Source organism: Pituophis catenifer, unplaced genomic scaffold, assembly GCF_029215685.1.
Source record: "Pituophis catenifer annectens isolate HBS135680 unplaced genomic scaffold, rPitCat1.0.hap2 SCAF_1, whole genome shotgun sequence".
Classification (NCBI taxonomy): domain Eukaryota; kingdom Metazoa; phylum Chordata; class Lepidosauria; order Squamata; family Colubridae; genus Pituophis; species Pituophis catenifer.
In genome coordinates this window covers 325,485,920-325,499,911 of record NW_027256881.1, presented here as the reverse complement: position 1 = coordinate 325,499,911, position 13,992 = coordinate 325,485,920, and the positions used below count along the sequence as shown (strand labels likewise).

General features: G+C 43.3%; 1 protein-coding gene across 1 annotated transcript in view; it reads right to left on the bottom strand.

The window, feature by feature from the left end:
* MAP4K5 (mitogen-activated protein kinase kinase kinase kinase 5) overlaps positions 1–722 on the bottom strand; it is a 107,387-nt gene extending 106,665 nt beyond the window's left edge. Inside the window, exon 1 of the mRNA XM_070943033.1 lies at positions 574–722. The gene's annotated coding sequence lies outside the window, so the exon portion shown is untranslated. The remainder of the gene's footprint in view (positions 1–573) is intronic.
* Between the last annotated feature and the right edge of the window lie 13,270 nt (positions 723–13,992).

Below are 13,992 nucleotides of genomic sequence, written 5' to 3'. Positions count from 1 at the left end.
TCAGCCTTAGCCACAAAGCAGAAGTATATCTTTCAGTCACAACAAGACTGAGAAAGAGGTGTGTATTTGTCCCAGGTCTGCAGCTCTGCCACCCAAGCATGTAGTTAAGAGTCATGCAACAAGCTAAACTAAAATGCAATTGACTAGGTTCTGTTCCTGTCTATTGCGCCAACCTAGTCAGCCAATAGAGTTACTTTACTGAATAGTTCTGCTCTGCAAAGTTGGGTAAACACCGTGGCTCACTTAATCATGGTTTGCCTTGTGCAAGTACAGCCAGCATCTTAACGCCGTAGAGAGATTTGTTCAGTCTCTGCACGGGGGACTTGGAGATACTTCCCTGGATTGCCGTCTGCTTCCCTCCCTATCCCCCGATCCTGCAGCCTTCAGCTTCCCCAAGAACCACGCATTCAATTTCCTCGGCTTCTTCGCCCAAAGGTCCACCACGGGGAGGCCTCTCCCGCTCGATGCGGGACGCCTCCCTTCTCCTCCGGCCGCGGCCGTAGCGATCGAGGAGGCTCCGCTTACCCAGCCCGCAACCTCGTGTGCAGGCCCCGATCCCGCGGGGCGTCTCACCTCTTTCCAAGCGGAGTCGGGCAGCTCCTTCGGTCGGAGTCTCAGAGGTGAAGGAAGAGGCCCCGCTTTGTCCCGCCTCGCTCGGCCGGGCGGAGGTCAGCGGGGGGCCCGGCGAATTGCTCTACGGCCGGCCCCGCCGCGCAAGTACGGCCTGGTCGGCTTGGGCAGAGCTGCTCGGCCTCACCCGCTTCCTAGCGCGCCCGCTCGAACCCGCGCCGGGCCGGGCCACACCAGACAGATGAGCCGCCGCCGTGGCCACCTCCTCCCCGGAATCCCGCCCTCTCGGTCCCGCCTTCGCGGCGGCGGCGGCGGCGGCATACAGAAGGGCCAGGCCCGGGTTAAGCAGAGCGACAGCGCCCCGGCGTGGGTCTTCCGAATGGGTCTGTTTTCGAGGCAAACGACCGTCCCAGCCTCAGAGGCCTCGGTTCCAGCACGCCCGCCTGCCTGCCTGCCTGCCTGCCTTTCTTTTCCCTTCGGAAGAAACACTGACTCACCGGCTTCCCTGACGAAATTTCGCCCGGGCTGCTTGAGGTCTGGATGAATGGAGGGATGTCCTGGCAGAGGATCCTCGCGCAGGCTTAATCCATGTTTATTCTCAGCCTCGACCAACCCCACAAAGAAACCGCGCCGTTTACATATTTCTAGATCAAATCATGTTGAGGAACAGTTGATCTCTCTCTCTCTCTCTCTCTCTCTCTCTCTCTCTCTCTAACTCTTTCTCAGCGCACGCCCGTTTTTGAGGACGAAGACATACACAAAAGGGTTTTACTGTCATGGAGGTTTTTTTTATAAATGTAGGCATGTATTCCTAATTTTAAAAGGTGGGATTCATCAAGCAGAATGCACTACCTGACTCTGGTTTCTTCCCCAAACCCCCAAAACTTTAACCTTAAACTGGCTACTGTTGACCTCACCCCATTCCTAAGAGGTCTGTAAGGGGCGTGCATAAGTGCACCAGCGTGCCTACCGTCCCTGTCCTAATATTCCTTTTTACTTACTCTTTTCATGTATTCAAATTATGTTTATACTTTTACCTGTTATCTTTTATATGCTTGACAAAATAAACAAACTTAAACTTAAGCAGCAATACATGCTCAGTTACCCTCCTCAGCCAGTCACCAATAGGTGCTACTCTATGTAATAAATATAAGGAAATGTCTGTGTGTACTGAAGAGACATAATAATAATAGAACAGTGCAGTGCAGTGGCTCTTTTTGGCATTCTGGTGACTCAAGTATATTTTGGGACTTTACAGTACACATATACAGAGTGGGAAGGAAGGAGAGGTTGGATCGAATAATTCCAAATCATTTTTAAATGGCACACTTATTTATTTATTTATTTATTTATTTATTTATTTATTTATTTATTTATTTATTTATTTATTTATTTATTTATTGGTTCTATTTATATGCCTCATAAGACTCAGGGCGGCTTACAATGCGTTAAGCAATAGCCTTCATACTTTTGTATATATCTGCTTAGTAGGGCTTTTGCCCCCCCCCCAAGCAGTGTTCATTTTTATACAAAGTCAGCTTATTGCCCCCACGAACCGGGTCCTCATTTTACCTACCTCAAAAGGATGGAAGGCTGAGTCAACCTTGAGCCTGGTGAGATTTGAACTTGCAGTAATTGCAGGCAGCTGGTGTTACTTAACAGTGCTTTAGTCTGCTGCAGCACCAAGGCTCATAAATGATCTCAAAAAGGTATGAAATCTTATTTCAAAAGTATAATTAAATACAACCTTAAAAGAGTTAAAGCTTGTAAAAATCCATTCAGATTGGCCTAGCCTAGAGTCTTTCATGGGTACATCTGTTTAGATTTTCTTGGCAACAATATGGACGTGGTTTGTATTTACCTTCTTGTTTTTTAATCCCATTTTTTCAGTATGGCAGTGAGATGTCTAACAAGTATCTCATTGATGCCAATTCTGAAGCTATCACCTAGATTTAAAATGGAAAGGAGAATGGAAGGCCACAAACCAGACTGCCTCAGTTATTTGTATAGGGAAGGTTGGGTGAAAAGATGCCTCTTCAATTAAACAATGTAGTGTAGGGGTATCCTCAAATACAGGGAGAAAAGCCATCCTGTTATGAACTACAACCAAAGCAGGCCTAGCCAGAAAGATGCAAGATTTTTGCCATCTGAATATTTCAATATGACTTTCTTAGATCACCTAATTAACAAATTGTAGGAAAAGGCTTACGCTTTTGAAACTCAGCTCTCTTCATCAGCTACACAGACTAACATAGGATTTAAACTGGGATAAGGTGAGGAGGAATATAGGTTGATTATGCAGATACAGGTTACCTATCAGACAAAATACCAATACCTTATTACTTAACATTTTTTCTTTGCTAGAAAGCCTTTGTTGAACTCTTCTGAGATTGCATGTAACCTTGTGATGTGTGTGAATTCAATTTTTTTTATTAATGATCTATTAAGAGTTCTGCTTTTCCAAAACAGTCACTTTGAGGTCTGCATCTGAGGTGGGATGCAATTTTTTTTTCCTACTGTTCTGTGGGCGTGGCTTGGTGGGCGTGGCATGACATGGCTTGGTGGCCATGGCAGGGGAAGGATACTGTAAAATCTCCATTCCCTCCCCACTCCAGGGGAAGGTTACTGCAAAATCCCCATTTCCTCTCAATCAGATGGGACTCTGGAGGCAGAGAATAGATGGTGGTGGGACCAGTCAGAGATGGTATTTACCTGTTCTCTGAACTACTCAAAATTTCTGCTACCGGTTCTCCAGAACTGGTCAGAACCTGCTGAATACCACCTCTGGTCTGCATCAATCTAGCCACTGCATGCAGCTGATGAACTGGGCAGCATCTGTTAGACAGATACCTGTAATGGTATGGGGGAATAGCCTTGGGAGATGAAGAGCTGCAGATTAGACTAGTCAAATAAGAGGCTCCGAGTCTGTAGAAGGAATGGGGGCATGTCAAAAGTCTCAGAATGGACCCCCACTGAGTTTCTTGGAGTGCACAGGTGAGGGGAGTGGGAGTTGTATTTTCAGTTTTGTAAGATTATATCAATGTAACCTTATAATAAAGTTAGAGCTAGCATTTCAGGATGTGCTTCTTCTCTGGACTATCTCATAAGGTTGACAATAATTTTGCAAGTCTGTAAGTATATCTCTTTCCCCCTCCCCTCGCCTTTGCAGTCAAGAAATTAAGGATGGTCCCTTCTGCTACATTCCCATTCAGCTGCTATGGTCTAATCTTTGGTTCTTCCTCTTGTCTTCCAAGTTATTCTCACATATCATTAGACATCATAATATCCACCTCCTGATTTTTTGCCATCATAGATTAACAAAGCTGTGCTGGCTGGGGAATTCTGGGAGTTGAAATCTATTCATCTTCAATCTGCCAAGGTTGAGAAACACTGTTCTATTACATATCCTCATCCCATGTGGTTTAGGGATATATATTTCAACAATTAAGCTTTAAACCTTTTTAAAAGTTAATTAGAAACCAGTGCAATTTTTACAAACTAAGTGTGGCAGTAATTAATTGGAGCTTCAAGAAAACTAATTACTGCAAGACTTCCATCTCTGCCCTTTTAGAAATTTTCCACCAAAGAATTTGATCCCCTGTGATGCCTTTAAAACTAATATTTGTTTTATTGTAAATTATTCTTTACCTTAGTCAGTGTTTGTATGTGAACATAAACAGAGGCCATTTTCATCTTCTAAGGTCTTTTTTAGGTTGCCATTTACATTAGCACTAGAACTCCTTGGCAACATAATGTTGCTCTTTGATCTTATGAGAAAGTATCTTCTTTCAAAAGATCAAAGAGTCAAGAATTAAACATTTCACTCCTAAACAATCCAGAAAAATAACAAATTTTCCTGTTGAAGCCACCAGAGAATAGGATGAGTGGATCTTAACACTCTTCTTCCCATACGTTGGATATGGTCATGTGATCTACTGAACTTAATCCATTATAGATTGTTTAGTAGTGAATGACCTATAAGGTTTGTTTGATTAATGGTTAGGCAGAAAGGTAGGATAAAATGGGAAAATAAATAAAGCTCATTCTGACTTGCTGATAAACAAACAAACAAACAAACAAACAAACAAACAAACTAATAGTACTGGTAGTTGCCTGAAATTGACTTGACCAGGGAAATAAAGATTGTAATCCCTTTGAAAGAGATGTATGGCCCAACTCCTCTTAAAAACTATTTTGTGAGACTTCTTACATTTTCCATGAACTTCCACTGTATTATGACCAGGTTTATATATTGTGCTAAACTATTGCTCACTCAACCACAGTTAACTGAATATATCACAAGTGACTGTGTTTACACAGTATTGTTGGAAGAAATGTCCTTCTGGGTTCAGTTCCAAGTGGGGAAGAAGACACTGGAAACATGGAGACTGCTTGGAAAGATGGTTTAATGATGGACAGGACCACATGGTTTTGAGGTTCTGGGCAGAAAAGGCAACCCTATGCTTCAAGATGTTGGGTGAAGAAAAAGGAAAAAGGGTTGAGATGCTGAGAGTCCCTTGGTTTTATACCCTCTCTTGGGTCCCACCTTAGTGTTTCCTGTTCCTATATCCTGATTGGTTGTCAGACTCCCAGGGGGTGGGGGGTCTTAGCTAGCCTTGCTCGCTGATGTAATCTTCCCAGGTGCCATGTGGTGAGTTTCTGTTGCTAGATGGGTAGAGGCTAATCCTATCTTTGTTATGTAGAATGAACTGGCTCAGACCTTAATGGCCCATTGACAAAGGTGGGGGGAATGAATTTTTGCCTCCCTTTTAGGGGGAAATATTCTGCCCTTTTTAATATTTCCCAAAATATTTCATTTTCTAGGAGAGGGGTGGGTTTATTTCCCACAGTATGCAAAGCCATTAATTATAATTTGCAAAATGCAATGGTTCGGTACATACAATCCAACAAGCCCAAGTGAAATAAACCAGTGGTTCGGTTCCGACCAGTTCGCAAGTAAAACCGGCGGGAGGCTCCGCCCACTGCCCTGGATGCCGGTCATCGGTGATCTGCACATGCGAACCGTAGTAAAGGTAAGTAGAACCCACCCCTGAAACAAACCACTGCCCACCTTGACATGTAGTGTGAAGTTGAACCCAACATTGGCAACCTTCCCTTTAAAATAAATGAAACTATACACGTGTAGATTTTTTTTGAATTATACACATTGAAATTTTTTCCACATCTGGATTCAAAGACTTTTGGGGTGGAAAATAGCATTGGCTGCCCTGGTTGATTACTTATGCCACAGAATTGCCTGGGGAAATTATTTCAATTGATCATTATCCCCAATGATAATTTCTAGTATAGATCATAGTATCCTTTTGGGACATATGATTAGCATTTGGGGAATTTGTCAGTGCTTTTGAATTTCGCTAACCCAAAAATCTTAAATGGGTGCTTCAGGGGAATTGATGGGTCATTGGCTTGTGAGTTTTCTCAGGGATCCAAACGGTTTTTGAACATTTTATCATCTATGTAGGAAGAAATATCCTTCTGGGTTCTGCTCCAAGTGGGGAAAAAGACACTGGAAACATGGAGTCTGCTTGGAAAGAGGGTTTAATGGTGGACAGGATCACATGGTTTGAGTTCCTGAACAGAAAAGGGACAGATACAGCGAGTCCCCGGGGTTTTATGCTTTCTCTGGCTTTGAACTTCCTGGGGCCCTGAAAGAGTATCCTGATTGGTTGTCAGACTCCCAGGGGGTGGGGGGTCTTAGCTAGCCTTGCTGGCTGATGTAATCTTCCCAGGTGCCATGTGGTGAGCTTCTGTTGCTAGATGGGTAGAGGGCTAATCCTATCTTTGTTGGATCTTTGGCAATTCCTACTATGGCTCTGCCTGAAGGAGGTAGATCTTTGTTATGGAGAATAGACTGGCCCAGGCCTTAATGGCCCATTGACAAAGGGTGGGGGGCAGGAAGATGGGAGCTGCTTCATCTTTAAAACATGCTTCTCCATTTCTCATACAGGAAAATATAATATTCTGCCTCTTTAATATTTCCTAAAATATTTCATTCTTTTAGGAAAGGGGTGGGTGCTCTTCCTACATCTACACCAGTGTTTTTCAGTCTTAGCAACTTTAAGATGTGCAGATTTAATTCCCAGAATTCCCCAGCCAGCATGCTGGGGAGAAGAGTTCTGGGAGTTGAAGTGCACGGATCTTAAAAGTTGCCAAGCCTTAAAAACACTGAACGACACACATTAATGTTTGGTGTTCTTCCAACAATACAGATCGATCATCTTGCACTAAGATGGGGCAGGGAGATGGAAAGAACTTCTGTTAAAAAACTCTGCTTTTGTTTGTGGACCTACTGCTATATTATACAGCCTGTGATCTGAAAGTTCTTTGTGAAAGCAAAAGATCATGAAACTCCCTGCAACATTATCAATGAATTGGAACCTGCTTTTCAGGTTCCAGACAGATATCAACTGTAATCCTCAAGAAGAAAAAAATATTTTTATGGTCTGCCACCAAGAGACTTATCCATGCCACTAGTGAAATACTATTACATTGTGTAAATGTGTTTGTGTGTACACACTGTATCTATATATATCTCAATAATTATTTCTTACAGGCAGGAAGGAATGAATCAAAGCATTCCAAGTTATTTATTTTAAATTACTTAGTTATTAATCCCTTGATAAAGACTCCTGTCTTGTTTTCCTAATTTTCTTTGCTCAATTTACTGATTACTTTTTATTTCATCATCTAAATTAATGTAATTAAAATAATTTCTATTCCTCTCTTCCTCCCTCGGGATATTATGATTTTGTGTGTGTGCGTGTATGTGCCTTTGAATCAGTGTTGAGTCCTGGAAACTGCCTGGACAAGTCTCTGCAATTCAGAAGTGGTTTCCCATAGCCTCCTTCCTAAGGCTGGGAAAGTGGCTGGCCCAAAGTCATCCCACTGACTTGTGCGTAGGACAGAACTGAACTCATGTCTCTTCTAGCCTGATGCCTTAACCACTCCACCAAACTGGCTCTTCCATTATACCAGTACATATTCAAAATCATAACCAAGAATAAATAATAAAATATAGGTAGTCCTCAACTGACAAACAGAATTGAGCCAAAAATTTCTGTTGCAAAAAGTGATCACATGATCTTGGGACACAGCAATGGCCATAAGTATGAACCAATTGCCAAGCATCTGAATTTCGATGACATGATCATGGGGATGCTACAAAAACTGTAACTGTGAAAAATTATAAGTCACTTTTTCAGTGCCATTGTAACTTTGAACAGTCACTATGAACTGTTGTAAGTCGAGGACTACCTGTACACAGCACACAGAATATCTGGGCAGGTTCACAAGCTTGATTAAAAAGAAATGTTTCAATCGCTTCCCTAAATAGAAGCATTGAAGGAACTCTGCATCTTTCAGGAGAAGAAAAATGCCTTCCTGTGCATTGTAACTGCAAGATAATTGTCAGGGTTCCTGCCCTAATTAAATCATGAGTCTCGAACCAAGCTTCAAAAGAAATCCAGTTACTGTATTTTTCAGAGTATAAGACGCTCCGGACTATAAAACATACTTACCTTTTTTGGGGAGGAAAACAAGAAAAAAAATCTACCTTTGACTCCCAGCAATTTGCCTCCTTGCAGCAAACAGCAAACAGCCTGCTTTAGTTTCATTTTCATCACAGCCTGATTAGCACAAGAAAAAAAAATCTGCCTCCCAGCAATTTACCTCCTTGCAGCAAACAGCAGAGGCTCGCACGGCAATAGGCAATGGCAATCCCTGCAGCCTGAAACAGCTGAGGGTCGGGAGGCCGATCCAACAGACAATCAACTGCTTGTGCTAATTAGGCTGTGCTGAAGCTGAAACGGGCTGTTTGCTGCTTGCTGGAAGGAGGTAAATTGCTGGGAGGCAGAAGCCAAAGGGTGGGGACCAACAGGTGGGCGGCAGAGGTGGGTTTCAGCAGGTTCTGACCAGTTCTGGAGAACCGGTAGCAGAAATTTTGAGTAGTTTGGAGAACCGGTAGTAAAAATTCTGACTGGCGCCACCCCCATCTATTCTCTGCCTCCCAAGTCCCAGCTGATCAGGAGGAAATGGGGATTTTGCAGTAACCTTCCCCTGGAGTGGGGACGGAATGGAGATTTTACAGTATCCTTCACCTGCCACGCCCACCAAACCACGCCCAAGCCACACCCACCAAGCCATGCCATGCCCACCAAACCACACCCACAGAACCGGTAGTAAAAAATTTTGAAACCCACCACTGGTGGGCAGGGCTACATTCGGTGTATAAGACACACCCAAATTTTCACTCCCTTTTAAGGGGGAAAAGTGCGTCTTATACTCTGAAAAATACGGTATTTATTAGGAGCTTCATGTTGGCAGGTCCCAAGTGAAGCCAACTCTGATCCCACGTAATTTACATTCCAGCTCTGACCCTGTTTCCTCCTCCCCCCCAAGGTGTGTCATCAGTCACACTCTCCAATGAAGTCATTTCATGGGTTGTAGAGATCACTCCCCTCAGGCCAATGTGGGTAACCGTGGAGACGGCCTTGACAGAGATATGGCTGGAATGTGCTTTTGTTTTGACTGACATGCTGCCTCGCCACAGCTGCAGAGTTCATTTTCCCATACCTCTTGCCTATGGCAACTCAAAAGCAGGCCAGGGATGCTTTGCAAGTTGACAGTAATCTGAAGGGACAACAAGAATGGTATTGATAGAAAATCTTAATTCTCATAGTGATAAAGACAACGTTTTGGGACAGTGATGGCGAACCTTTTAGAGACTGAGCGCCCAAACTGCAACCCAAAACCCACTTATTTATCACAAAGTGCCAACACGGCAATATAACCTGAATAATGAGGTTTTACTACCTAAAATAATGATAAACAAGGCAGAGTTCAGCTAAATGTTCTAAGAAAAACGTGATAAATGCACTTTTATGCCCCTTCATTTTTTTCTGCTTTTGAAATATTACATTTAACAATAAAAAAGAAAAACTTCGTAATATCATTTCTCTTTCCTGCCTCTTTCTCTCTCTTTCCCTCTCTCTCTCTTTCCCTCCCTCTCTTTTTTTCTTCCCGTCCCCCTCTCTCTTTCCCTCCCTCCCTCTTTCCCTCTTCCTCCCTCCCTCCCTCTCTCCCCCCTATGGGAGAAACGCGATGGAGCTGGGCTGGGGCGTGCCCATAGAGAGTGCCTCTGAGTGCTACCTCTGGCATACGTGCCATAGGTTCGCTACCACTGTTTTAGGATATATTAGTTCTGCCCAATCACACCTTAAATAGGTTAGGATCACTCTGTTTAAGATCTTGCTGGATAGAACCATCATTCAAATTGTGTCCCCCTCCCTCCAAAAAATAATGGGGGCCAGAGCCATTTGTATAAAAGAGAAACTAACATAAATTCTGTCTATCACCTTTACAAGATATTAATTATCTAATTGTCTAATTATTGTCTAATTATAGCATTTGCAACCAAGTTTCTGAATTTGAAGTGTAGCCCTAGTTAGAAAACATGAAAAGAATCAATGAGAAGGAACTACAGGCACCTCTAAACCAATGCTATGCACTTTGGGATTGGCTGTGGACCAGACTGATTTTAGAAATATAATTTGTCAATGGAAGCTCTATTGACTGGCTACTGATTTTTCTCCATCTTATTGGAATACAAAGTAAAGCTGGTATTTTCCCTTGTGACTCTGCAGATCTTCTAGGCAGAAACTCTTGCCCAGTTCCTGAGCTAAAAAAGCTACTTCTGTCTTACCCCACCTCCTATGGATATTTCGTTTCCTGTTCCTGGAATTCAACTGCTTCAATGTGTGTTGTTTAGATCTCAATTTCCCAATCCCCCAATCCAAAAGCTGCTAGTTGCAAAATTGCTGACAGGCCAGCATTCACCTTTGTAAATTCAAAGGCATTTTTCAATAGAACAAAGGAATGGTGACAACGGGAAGCATTTGGGGAAAAAAATCCAGTGCTTTTGTTTATTTGTTTATTTGTATATTATTCAAAGTTTGCATTGCCTCAGTGATTCTGAGGGAGTCACAAGAAGGCACGAGAACTATAAAACAATAAAACAATAGAGCAATAAAGGAAGACCAATAATGGCAAAATCAAGCCGCAGCAAGCACACACCTCTTTCTTGAAAGGGGCTACACCCCTCCTAGCCAAAGAGTAAGGACTTTGAGGCCTTTCAGAAATGGTAGTAGGGTGGGATCCACTAAGATCTCAGGTGGGAGGAACCTCATTCCAGAAGGTAGCTCCTATGACAGAGACGGTGCATTTCAGGGGCCCAATAGGTGGTATGGTCAAGGGAAAGAATCCGGAGCACACTGACCCTGCCAGATCAAAGCAGCCAAGCAGATATAGGCAGGCCTTATGCCATGTAAGACTTTATAGATAGCAACCAAGCACCTTGAATTGCATCTGGAAGGAAACTGCCCAGTCCTTGCAATCTGGACCAGTTAAAGCTTCTGGGTGATCTTCAAGGGAAGCTCCATGTAGAATGCATTGCAAGTCAAGTTTGAGATGACCAGGGCATGAATGACTATCTTGAAGGGCCTCCTGATCTAGGAAGAGGGACAACTGGGCAACTAGCACACCAGGTGTTCCAGGTACAAAGGTCTTCCTTTGTACACCAGGTCACAGCTATCACCTGCTCATCAAGCAGGAGATATGAATCCAGGAAGATTGTGCACCGCTGTTGAATGGGGAATTGTCATTTTACCATTGATATTTTTTCACATCCATCAGCCCTTTGAGGCGGTCCAGATAAAGAGTACAAACCATGGATATTAACACTTCCTTTATTTTAAAGTAACAGACTCTTGCAAGTCTGAAAGTACATTGCTTCCCCATTGTCTTTACCGTTCAAAAGAAAAAAAAAAAACCCTAGAAGGGGATTCCTTCTGGGATGTTTGCCTTGCCCCTATTACTTCTGTAGGTTAAGCTGCCTCATATCTGACATTGTCTTGTCTGCAGCTTCTCCTCCTCGTGTCACAAGAGGCTCATGTAGGTTTTGTCAATTTGATGAAAATTTTAAATCCTGCAGATATCTCTGATTCCTAGGACTTTTTGGAGAAAATGAATTGTGATGTTTGTATTCCCCAAAAGGTGTTTTAAAAGCTTAGTACATATACTTATGTACTGGTGATACTTTTAGTAAAGAAATCAGGCCAAATTAGAGGCTGATTGGGTTCCAAGAGCATGTTGAATAGAGCCTCTGTATATAACATATCAATTATTGAACAGAAGGCAGGATATTTTTAATTACAATTTTCAAAACAACAGAACAGTGGTCATAGTGGATACTTGTGAAAATCAGGAAAACTCTGAAAAGCTGAACCTAGTCAGAGTTTTACCTTCATGCAGGAGACAAATGGGGATCAGCTGATTAAGAGGGCTGTTCCATCTTCAACCTTTACAAAATAAGCTAGAGGCCACAAAGCCCCAAGGCTCTAGCAGTCATAAAGAGGCTCTGAATTTAGAATAGAATAAGAACAGAACAGAATAACAGAGTTGGAAGGGACCTTGTAGGTCATCTAGTCCAACTCACAGCCAAAGCAGGAGACCCTACCCAGGTGTGTCAAACTGGCGGCCCACGGGCCAGATGTGTCATGTACAGGCCATGCCCACCCCAGCTCCACGAAAAGAAAAAAATTGCAAAACATCATGTGACGGCAATGTGACGCCGCGAGTTTGACACCCGTGCCTTACACCATTTCTGACAAATGGCAGTTCAAGTCTTCTTGAAAGCTTTCCAGTGATGAAACTCCCACAACTTCTGGAGGCAAGCTGTTCCATTGGTTGATTGTTCTCACTGTCAGAAAATTTCTTCTTAATTCTAGGTTGAATCTCTCCTTGTTCAGTTTCCATCCATTATTCCTTGTCTGGCCTTCGGGTGCCTTGGAAAATAGCTTGACCCTCCTCTCTGTGGCAGCCCCTCAAATATTGGAACACTGCTATCATGTCTCCCCTGGTCCTTCTCTTCACTAGATTAGCCAGTTCCTGTAAATATTTTTCATGTTTTAGCCACTAATCGTCCTGGTTGTTCTTCTCTGCATTGTTTCTAGAGTCTCAACATCTTTTTTATAATGTGGTGACCAAAACTGGATGCAGTACTCTAGGTGTGGTTTTACTAAGGCTTTATAGAGTGATATTAGTACCTCAAGTGATCTTGATTGAATCCCTCTGGCTTTTTTGGCTGCCGCTGCACTGTTGATTCATATTTAATTGGTTGACCACTAAGACTCCAAGATCCCTCTTACAGTTACTGCTATTAAGTCTAGTTTCTCCCAATCTACATACATACTTTTGTTTTTTTCTTGCCTAAGTGTAAGACTTTGCTTTTCTCTACATTGAATTTCATTTTGTTAGTTAGGGCTCAGTGTTCAAGTCTGTCAAGATCCATCTGGATCTTCTTGAGTCTATCTTCTAAGGTGTTGACTCTTCCTGCCAGCTTAGTATCATCCGCAAATTTGGTAAGTTCCCCTTCTAGTCCCCCATCTAAGTCTATGAAGTTAGACTTTATGAAGATATTGAAGAGTACTGGGCCTAAGATGGAACCTTGTGGTACCCAACTGCTTACTTCCCTCCATGTAGACCTAGTACCGTTAAGGACTATTCAGTGATTCCTTTATTTGGAGCTTTTCTTTCAGTGGGGACCCTTGAGGTCTTAGCCTGAAGGAATCTTCTTTGACACTCCAGAATTTTAAACATGGGTGCATCCTAGTTATAATACTTTTCTCAGCTCTGCCTGTACAGATCCTACCTCTGCCTATAATTTATATATGCAAAGCCAGGAATACTGTCCTGGGAGAATCCCTATGGGAGAAAATGAGCCATGGTGGGGCAGTGGTTAGAATGCAGTACTGCAGGCTACTTCTGCTGATCACCAGTTGCCAGCAGTTTGGCAGGTCGAATCTCACCAGGCTCAAGGTTGACTCAGCCTTCTATCCTTCCGAGGTCGGTAAAATGAGGACCCAGATTGTTGGGGGCAATATGCTCTGTAAACCGCTTAGAGAGGGCTGTAAAGCACTATGAAGCGGTATACAAGTCTAAGTGCTATTGCTAATCCAGCCACTGAAATAAACGTGCAACATTCTCAACTGCTGACAGCCATGCTTATTTTTCTGTTTTCTCCAGCTCTGACTGCCCTCTTCGCTGCTTTGTATCCAGACTGGGTTGTAAACTATTCGGGCGGGGACCTGCGTCTTGGTAATCTCTCGAGGGCTGTCCTCGCACAGACGGATAGTGCCAGGCGCGTAAAAACAATGCAAACTCCGTACCCCAAGTCCAAAATACAAAATACGAATTATCGGCCGGGACAAACAAGCACGTGAGTTTCGCACGTGGCTTCAGACTCTTCCCTCTGCCAGTCCTAGAGCCACGGGTCCAAAATAAGCGGCGACGCGTCGCGGGCGCCGATTTCCCATCTCAGGGTGTGCCCAAACTCCGCCGCACCGG